Below are 9,882 nucleotides of genomic sequence, written 5' to 3' on the forward strand. Positions count from 1 at the left end.
TGAATGAATGAATGAATGAATGAATGAATGAATAAATGAATGAATGAATATATTAATCATACTTTCCTCTGTCTCTCCAGTTTTGGCTTTTTTCTTACACAACGAACCCAAAAGCCTGTGTGTGTGTGTGTGTGTGTGTGTGTGTGTGTGTGTGTGTGTTACCGCTTGCTGAAAATGACAGTTTACACCTGCACTCAGAGCAACTAGTAGGCTCAAGAAGGAAGTTTGGTGCCAGCCTTGGAGAGATACCAGCATTAAGAAAAATCATCTTTAGAGTGAAAGTTCTAATGAATTTTTTTAAATTAATGAATTAACCGAATCGAAATAAAATATATAATAGTGGCTGAAATGAGGTTTCAACTTAGAATTAATTTACTTTATCAGACATCTTTAATGTGCCCCACAACTTTTTAAATAAGTTAGTGGAAGGTTTAATCAGAAATATGAAAATTACTTTAGAAAAAAATACCCGTCTTCTTAACGATTATGCAATAAGCCAACAGACTAAAATGTCCCTGCACAGGGACTGGCTTGGCGTGTGCTCCCGAGCCCTGTGGAGCTCAATAAGAGAGCTATGAAGTGGAAGGAGAGAATGTGGCAAAGAGAACTTCTCAAATGATTTTAATAACCTTTGAAATTAGAAATAGATGTTCTCTGACAAATGGCTTAACCCCAATTTCTCTTAAAGTCTTATTGCTCTGCAGCTTTCCGTGGGAATCATGTATTAAAGAAAAGTCGATTTTTGTATATGCAGCAGTATGTCTTGTTAATTGTACATTACCCAGAACACACTTTCTAATTAAAAAATCATATTCCAGGGTGATAATGGAGATTGAAAAATAATGATAACAATTAAGCTCCTTTACATTTCAGTTGTGTTTAAAAACTTCTGTTTTATTCAGGATCTCAACATTCTATACCTGTGCAACATCACATACTGAGTGTTTTCCCTACCCATGTGTTAGCTTGCTCTGTGTGGTCTGTTATGAGGACAGTTTAGCTTTGACCTGTATAGCATCATGTGGCGAGTTACGTCACGCCATTGTTAGTAGTATTTGTTATGCTGTTTATATTATTGTAGCACATAGATATGTTATTTCTTTCTTTTCTGTGTCATGTAATTATATAGATACACCATGCATTTTGCTGTAATTCATTGCTATTTCATAGTGGAACTTCTGATAACTAATTGACATTATTTTGTGCGAAAAGTAGTGTCTGTCTATGTTAATATATTTTTAAACATGTACTGATAGTTTCTACCCAATTTCCATTCTTCTTGCCTTCTCTCAAAGCCATGGTTTTGTTCATGTAGTAGTCTCTCCAAGCACAGGATATTGCATTGAGGTTGCCTGCTGTATCCAGAGTTCTCTCGTGAAAACTCTTGCTTCTTCCTGAAGGAGATACCACCCCATTCGCCTTTAGTTTTCATCTTGCCTGCAACATGGACATGAGCAACCACCTTCAGGTCATGAATGGGCAAGCCTGAGAAGGTGAAACAAATGCTTAGCTGGCACATAAAGAGGAGGAGGATGGCAGTAGGCTTTATCATGGCATCCCTGAAGCACATGTACACTCTAACCCTCTAACCTTATTTGTTAAATTTCAGAGGTTGAGTTTTATACTATTACCAGATGAATGAGATTCTAATGTCAAATTTATTATATAAAGTCTGTCTATATGACCCATCAAGTGAATAAATGAAAAAAAGCCGGAAACACATGGTGGCTTACAGTTCAGTGGAAACAGTACAGCTTTCTCGGTAGTGGCGCCAGGTCAGTTGCATTACTCACAGTATTGAAAAATACAAACCCGGATCCTTCATAGTCTATAAAAATTATTTAAAGATTAGACAGACTCATAATCATGAAAAGAAAGACAAAGCTTTTGTTAGAAAACAAGAAAATATATGTATGCAGCAACCATAAAATGTTAAAATTATTAAAGAAAGAAATCCTACTCATTACATTGTTTGAATGAAGTAAAGGTAAGCAAAACACAGAATGCAGTCACAGTACATACATACTCAAACCAGATTTATGTTAGGATGTATAAAGAAACCCTACTATTAAATGATAAAATTCACTTATAAGTGAGAAAATAATTTAAATAATATTTCCCATGAGAGAACAACAAAACAGCATACATAGACACACATATATAGTGTACTAACTGTATTATAGTGTATATTGTCTTATATTGTACATGTAGTTCTTGATGCAGCATATTTTTGTGACATAAAATCAAATTCTGCTTTTGCCATAACAATGACTGAATTGAAATAGGTCAAAGCCACTAAGGATAAAAACGAACATAGACTATTTCAGGAGATTTGGATCTCTGATTTTCAACTTCCTTATATGTAAAATGAAGGGTCCTTTCTAAAGTTCTATTGTCTAAAATATAGTTCCACAATGATCATTCAATCTGTTGGACTACAAATGTCTACATAATAAGCAATCATCTAAGCAGGCTTATTGTAATTTCATCACTTTTCATTTTATCTATAGATTAATGCTGTGCTCATAGCAGCAAGCAAGACACACTCTGTTACAGGCATTTTAAAGTAAGAGTTTAGGGAAGCTTCAAAGGTTGCATAACAAGTCTCTATCTCCCTTTCTTCTTTTATAATATAGTGTGGAATATTATTAATCTACTTAATTTCCTCTCTTCTGCTGCTAAACCTTGCACTAAGGAAAGCTATGAGTACTGGCTACATAATCGGGTCCAGTCCTCCAGAATTTAAAAAATGTATTGAATACTGAGACTGGTGGTGCAGACTGGCATCACAGATACTGGAGTAGACAGGGGTTGGAGCAAGCAGATCACAAGGTCAAGACCTGCTGGTGTTTCATAGTCGGTGTGACAACAAAGTGAGACCTTGTCTCAAAATACGAAAGGAAAGGAGGGCTGAGATGTGGCTTAGTGAGGAAGTAGCATGTGGAGACTTGCTCCAATCCTCGCTACTACACAATTAAATAAGCAATACCACAGTCAAAGAGAATGTGAAATAGCTACCAGCTGGGTTGCGCTGTAGACCTATAATCTTAGCACTTGGGAATGGAGGCAGGAAGATTAAGAGCAGCCTTGGGTTGGGTGAGACCCTGTCTCAACCCAACAAACCATTATAAAAGAATGTGTTGTCTTCATGTGAACAAAACACAGTTTTATAAAAACATAGGATCAGAAACAAATACTATAATTGAAAAGTTAATTTCATTGTTTTTCTAAAATACTGTGGTATAAGGCCACATGTAGAGGTGGGGGAAAACATTTTCCTGTGGCTTTATGATGTGCCTATTCTAACTTTGTACACACGTGGAATTACTCACTCAGTGTCCCCTACTCCAAAACTCATTTTTAGCTTGAGTTTCAAAATCACAGAAGCGTATGAATCTGGGAATTGGGTTCTAGTTTAGAATTGCCAGGTTCTTTGCTCTACAACTGAATGTGGCACTAGCCAAAGCTGGACCAAGCATCTAATCTCTAGTCATCATTTATTCAGCTGTCTGCATTCCCATCTGCAGAATCCTAGATGAACTTTGATCTTTTGCTTGCAGGACATCCAAAGTGCTAAGATTAGAGGCCACCTACACTAACAGCTCTTTCTTGACTACTGATAGGATTTATGTATAGAGACTACTCCTGCACATAAGCCAGTCAAGAGACCAGGAAAGGGTCCTAAGGGGTGGGGAAAGGAAAAAGACTTCTGCTCTGTGGAATAGATATTTTGTAGTCCTAAACACTGATGGCATGGTCCAGAAAGCAGAACAGGGGTGTGGAGAGCTGTATAGGCCTTTGCATTGAAGAAGACTTTGCATCAATGTCCTTCCATCTGTCTCCTCTGTTGTGTGACATCTCCCTGGAGAGATACAAACAAGCACCTACTCAATGCTGATAGGGCACCAAGGGGCAGACTCCAAAACAATTCCATCCCAGTCCAGTTTGGTGAACAAAGAGTTTATTTAGGCTTGCATGCAAAGCATGGGTACATTTGCACTCTCAAAACATACCACCAAGAATTACCACAGCTACATAGATAAGAGTATCAACCCTCTGTAAACTCTAGTATCCCCTTAGACCATAACACTATGTGCTGTTGGGAAGGAACTGTATAGAGCTGAGAGGAAAGTAATAGCCAGTGACTGGAATCCAGCCCCTTTATCTGAGGACAGTCAACAGGCACAGTTGTAGTGTTACATGTAGTGTTAGTTGCTCTGATGAACTTGGTAATGACTCTGATGCTTAGATGACAGTACTATACAACTGCCTTCTTGCAGGAAGTCAAACTGTCTCTAAACTCTGTATGCAGTTGATATAAACAGAATTCTTCTCCTCACAAAGTGGTTACCCAATTGTTAGCCCGTTCCCTTTTCAATCCTAGAAGCTGCTTGTGTCTGGAGGTAAATGGTATTAGCTGCAGAAAATGGAGAAGGTACTTACTTCCTTTGGACTTTTCATGTTGAAGGATGCTTTTTCCAGCCATGTGAATCTTTGTAAGGTGAAAATCTAAGTGATCCGTAATGCTTGCTGTAAAGATATTTTGGGCCTCTGAACTCCAGTTTTAGCTTTCTCAGTTGAACTTGAAACAATATTATAATTCCATAATATATTGTAGAAACCATGCTGAGATTTTTTAAGTATAGGGCTGTGGATATATTTCACAGTAGTTGATTAGGAGTAGTATGGTACCACAAGGACAGTGACGTAGATGGAGAATGGACAGAGAGGCATGGTGGAAGGCCTATAGGGACAACATGTACAATTTATGTCAAGCAATCAATTAAACAGTGAAAACAAAATTTCTTCAATGCAAAGAAACTCCAAAAATCCCTTCTGTCTTCTTTACAAGAAAAATAAAAAGCAAGTGGTTTTTCAAGGTCTTACAGACATTTATATAAAAAAATTTCATTCCAGAATCTCATTTTTTTAAACAGCATAGAAATTACTTCTTAGAGGGGGCAATTAATGACCTTATTCTCTTTCACTAATATGATAGTATAATTATTTCTCCTGGAACTACTACTATATATTATTTCATATTTTATTTCTCCCAAAGCTTTTCATATACCCATCTTACAAGGGAGTTAAAGAAATTGTCAGGAAAGATTTAAGGCAGAAATAACAATGGTATACGACATCTCTACTTATTCATTTATGCTTACATAACTTCAGAGGTGCTCAAAAGGTTCCACAAATATTGAGTCATTAAAGCTTAGAGCCCCTGTGAGCTGCACTTGCTATTACCATTATGGTTTATTATTATTCAGACAGACCAAGTTTCCCCTGGAGTCTGGAACAACTCTTGCAGAAAGTGTTCGCTTTTTAACATCCTGCATCAGAGAGTCACAATTCAGGTTGTTAAAATTAACTCATTTTTCCTAGGATGGTCTCTAGTGGGATACTAGGCTTCATCTGCTTCAGGTAGTGTGGCAGAAATAGTGCTTGCTTGGCGATTAGGAAAGTTCTAGTAGAAATGCCATTTCTTCCCATCTCAAAACTACAGAGATAAGGCAAAAAAAATACTTTAGGAATTGAGAGTACTTGGTGCTTGAAATGATAATTATTGATGTATTTGTTGTGATTTATTGAATAATATACCATAGGGATGGGAGTGAGGTTTAGTGGTAGAAAGCTTGATTAGCAAATAGAAGGCCTTGGCTTTAATTCTTATCATTGTGAAAGAACACACACACACACACACACACACACACCACACACTCTAGTCTCTCCTGAGAACATGAATAATACACGTAAAGCGAAGACCTTCATGTTTCTTTAAATTGTTTCTTCTCAGTTTTGTTTACCATACAATTCCAGGATCATACACTAGACCTTGTCATTGTCAGTCTCTGGAATGAACCCCCACATAGTGTCAGTATCTAATCTCCCATGCAGAACATTTGAACACCACCCACAGTGACTTTCTGAGACCATGTTTCTTATTTATGAATGGTCATCATCCCTATCACCAGCCCTTTCTTATCACATCTTGAATGTAATGATTACAGTCTCTTCTTGACTTTTGTATCTCTCTTCCTTTATCATTTTCCACTGAGAAACCAAATTTGTCGTTTAAACCCTTTCTCCAGTTACATTGGGCTTGATATGAGATTGTGAAGGGCCACTGGATGTGGCTAGAAGACAAAGTATGTTAATTAGTTTTAGTTTTAAAATGTTAATGAAGAAAGTTTTTTGTGCAACCAGGCACTTCTTCCTGACTCAGTCAGCCTTCTCATTTTAAGTGAACGTTGCTACTGCGCAGAATCTCAAGTCCATTGGAGATGTACTGAGGGTCTAAGTTTTGTAAAGACTACAGGGAATTCTAATGCTTGTTTAAAGGTGAGATGCAAGGCTTAAGGACTCTCAAACCCTGGAATATCCTATCCACTCCCATACACACTCTCTGCTGAGGGTTGAAATCTTCACCATAACAAGGTGCCTGTTGCCCTTGTGAGGATCTCTGAGGATCTGCACCCATAAAGACCTAGAACAGTCCTGGTGGATAGGTGGCTGGCACACTGAGAGCACATTTCCACAAAGGGAAGCTGATTTATTAGTCCTCGACTGCTTTGTTCTTTGAGCTCACATCACTCCAAAAGCTTAATCACGTTTACAATTTTTTTCATCATAATGCACCTATATTATCTTGTTTGTGTGTGATTCATGAATGACACATCAAATTCCACAAGCATCCTCCATGGGAAATCAGACTGGTTTTCCATAATCTTCAGTTGTCTGGCCAGTGCTTGTCATGTTCCTATTCTCTGAAAAATCAGTTCCTAAATGTAGGACAAACATTACAGCATCTTCAACAAGAAAATTGATTTCATGATTCAAATGTTCTATGTACTACATTGCTTTGAATAAGTATTGGTTGTAAAACCTGTTTAAATGACTTAGTAAATGTTTCCCTGAAAAATAAAGTCTGCCAATACAGTCAATTTGGATCAGTTTTGATTGTAATTATGAGCAATGATTAAAAATAAGCTTTAGTGACTATGTTGCTTACACTGAATGGAGCTAAATGATTACACACACACACACACACACACGAATTAACATTTTATACATGGGTGTGTCGAAGTGTTAAGCATAGATTCTGGAGCCTCATATATGCTAGAATGAGCTGTATACACTTTTGCAAACACATTCAAATATCTTTCTCTGAAACATTTCTGATTTATTTAGTTGAACTTATTACTCTGAAAACTATACTCACCCAAAATGTAAACTATGAAGGATAATAAAGTGAACTTTGAATTATACATAATCCCTTTTCTTAAGATATCCACTATTCTTAATGAGTATATATACTTAGGCATTTTTGTATCTACAAATTTCCTCCAGGACACAGGATTATGGATACTGCTGTACTATTTCCAAGATGAGATTTCTAGTAGGGTAAAGAGACTCTGAGATACAGGCTCTAGAATAGAACTACTGGGAAGTGTACAGGTCATGGGTCCCCATGGCTGTTCCCAAGGGGGAGCTGGAGGATGCATCCCTGCCAAAGTGAAATGGATGCTGCTGAGGATGTGGAGAAAGAGGAACACTCCTCCATTGTTAATGGGATTGCAAACTGGTACAACCAATCTGAAGATCAGTCTGGAGGTTCCTCAGAAAATTGGACATTGTACTACCTGAGGACCCAGCTATACTACTCCTGGGCATATACCCAAAAGATGCTCCAACATACAACAAAGACACATGCTCCACTATGTTCATAGCAGCCTTATTTATAATAGCCAGAAGCTGGAAAGAACCTAGATGTCCCTCAACAGAGGAATGGATACAGAAAATGTGTTGTGTTTACATAATGGAGTACTACTCAGCTATTAAAAACAATGACTTCATGAAATTCATAGGCAAATGGATGTGACTAGAAAAATATCCTGAGTTAAGTAACCCAAACACAAAAGAAGATACATGGTATGCACTCTCTGATAAATAGATAATAGCCCAAAAGCTAGGATTACCCAAGATACAATCCACAGACCACATGAAGCTCAAGAAGAAGGATGACCAAAGTGTGGATGTGTCAGTCCTTCTTAAAAAAAGGAACAAAAATATTCACAGGAGGAAATACAGAAACAAAGTTTGGAGCAGAGACTTAAGGAAAGGTCATCCAGAGACTGCACCACCTGGGGATCCAGCCCTTAAACAGCCACCAAACCCAGACAATATTGCTAATGTCAAGAAGTGCATATTGACAGGAGCCTGATATAGCTGTTTCCTGAGAGGCTCTGCCAGAGCATGTCAAATACAGAGGCGGATGCTCACAATCAATCATTGAACTGAGAACAGGGTCCCCAATGGAGGAGTTAGAGAAAGGATTGAAGGAGCTGAATGGGATTGAATCCCCAAAAGAACAACACCAACCAATCAGAGCTCCCGGGGATTAAACCACCATTCTAAGAGTACACATGGACAGACCCAAGCTCCAATGCACATGTAACAGAGAATGGGAGGAGCAGTCCTTGGTCCTGCCAAAGCTTGATGCCCCAATGTAGGGGAATGTCTGGGTGGGGAGTCAGAATAGGTGGGGGGGGGAACACCCTCATAGAAACAGGGGGAGGAGGATGGGATAAGGGGTTTATGGACTGGAAACCAGGAAAAGGGATAGCATTTGAAATGTAAATAAAAATTACCCAAGAAAAAAAGAAAAAAAGAAAAAGAAAATCATAGTTTGGAGTTGTTTACAGGTATTGGTATTAATAACTAAGAAGTAAAGAGAAGAAAAAAGGAATTAAACACATGGTCTTCTAGGTAAGCAAAGCAAAGCAAAACAAAATAACAAAATCATTTGTTCCTTTTCCTTGAATTACTATCTTGAGTCCTCATACCTCCCAATCCAAAACTGGAGAGAGAAGTAGACCAAGAATATGGGTGGGTGAATGCCCCTCCTACGTTTCAATCATTTCTAATTGAAGAAATAAGGTCTGAACTGGGATATATAGGAGGAGCTTTGAGTCAAAATGAGATGTAAGTTTTCATTAAATGTTGTAAAAGTTTGATAATGAAAAGTGACCAGGATAAATATAAGCAGTTCTACGAGAGAGAGAGAGAGAGAGAGAGAGAGAGAGAGAGAGAGAGAGAGAGAAAGAGAGAGAGAGAGAGAAATTAGTTACCTTGGTTTCTCCATGACCAGATACCCAAGGAAAGAAAGTCAAGGGAGGAATGAATTTCTTATGCCATGGCTTCCAGGTTTCAATCCATGCTTCTGTGGCCCCATGAGGTTGGGTATAGTATCACAGAGGCAGGGCCCTGTTATGAAGGAGAGCTGGCTACTTCATGGCAAGCGGAAAGGGGTCAGGAACAAAAGCAAACAAACAAAAACTCCAAACTCCAAAACCAATTTCCCTCAGTTAGGCACTTACTTGTAAAACTTCCAGAACCTCCCAAAACAATGCCACAACCGAGGCCACATGAGTCACATGAGTCTTGGGGACATATACCACAAGACAACACAACATAGCAGCCACATCAGAGTGTTTAGAATATAATGGTTCCAGGGCTATTCTAGTAGAATGATCTCTATCTTAATGTTATTATTGAGTTCTCCATTGTTATAACTTCCTGCTTTATAATTTTTTTATTTTTTTATTTATTTGAGTATTTCTTATTTACATTTCGATTGTTATTCCCTTTCCTGGCTTCTGGGCCAACATTCCCCTAACCCCTCCCCCTCCCCTTCTATATGGGTGTTCCCCTCCCCATCCTCCCCCCATTGCCGCCCTCCCCCAACAATCACATTCACTGGGGGTTCAGTCCTAGCAGGACCAAGGGCTTCCCCTTCCACTGGTGATCTTACTAGGATATTCATTGCTACCTATGAGGTCAGAGTCTAGGGTCAGTCCATGTATAGTCTTTAGGTAGTGG

This window comes from Rattus norvegicus, chromosome 4 (assembly GCF_021556685.1).
Source record: "Rattus norvegicus strain SHRSP/BbbUtx chromosome 4, alternate assembly SHRSP_T2T, whole genome shotgun sequence".
Classification (NCBI taxonomy): Eukaryota; Metazoa; Chordata; class Mammalia; order Rodentia; family Muridae; genus Rattus; species Rattus norvegicus.